Raw genomic sequence first — 1195 nt, forward strand, 5'->3', positions numbered from 1 at the left:
TACTTCCACTTTTACCAGAGTATTTTTTAACACAAGTATCTGTACTTTTACTCAAGTACGGAAAGTGAGTACTTTTGCCATCTCTGGTGATTAGCCTTCTGAACTGTTTACTCTAAACATGCAATGTCACAAGCTTTCTGTTTACAGAGGTGATGATAGCAGAGCGCCATCAAGTGTTCATACTAAGAAACCACACTTTAGTTCTGCATTATTCAGCTCCAAACAGCGATTAAACAGTGGAATGTGCAATTTTACTGGTTCAAACAACACAAAGTAACGTGGAGAAAGACCCCGGATTGTGAAAGAGGACGTGGCCCTAAAGCCAACTGGTAGACCTCTAAAAATATCAAGCAGCATAGGGTCTCCCGATTAAAAGTACATAGATAGGTCTGGCTTAAAATGATCAAACAGAACTAGTGTACAAAATATATTTTATTTTTACATTCTTTTACAATTAAAAACAGACTTTATTATTCTTATTTAAAACCCAATAAGGTACAGGAACCCGTGACAACACTAGAAACAATCTGAGAATTTAAAAGTACACTGCAAACTAAATTAGTAGCAACACACGTTGATGACACAAAATAATGTTAAACCACAGGAAACGAATCTCGCTGTAGCGGCACTCCAGCTCCTTTAGTTTCTTCTGTACCGCATGGAAAAACAGTCTAGCAACTAGTATTGAAACGTGTGGGGTTAAGGTCCTCAGACCCAGAGTGGCAGGCTGTGGGAGTGGGGCTCGGACTCAGAATATCAGGATTTCTCCTAAATAGCTTCAACTATGCTGAGCTGAAAAAAATAAGAATCATGTTTGTTTGAAGCAAGGAAGGAAAAAACAAACTAATTTTTAAAATTTAATGGTTATAATTCATGGTAGGTTTTTTTTTAAGTTAGATTGTTGGATTAGAAAGAATACAATCTGTAAGGACAAAAATATGTTCTTTTTTATATCCAACAAACAGTTTGAACCCATGTGGAATATTGAAAGCAACCCATTTAAGAGTTATTAACTGATTTAAGGTCTACTCTAAACTGCCAGAAAATATTGGCAGTATACACTCACTGGCCACTTTATTAGGTACACCTGTCCAACTGCTCGTTAACACTTAATTTCTAAGCAGCCCATCACATGGCGGCAACTCAGTGCATTTAGGCATGTAGACATGGTCAAGACAATCTCCTGCAGTTCAAA

This window comes from Cyprinodon variegatus, unplaced genomic scaffold, assembly GCF_000732505.1.
Source record: "Cyprinodon variegatus isolate N-32 unplaced genomic scaffold, C_variegatus-1.0 Scaffold225, whole genome shotgun sequence".
Classification (NCBI taxonomy): domain Eukaryota; kingdom Metazoa; phylum Chordata; class Actinopteri; order Cyprinodontiformes; family Cyprinodontidae; genus Cyprinodon; species Cyprinodon variegatus.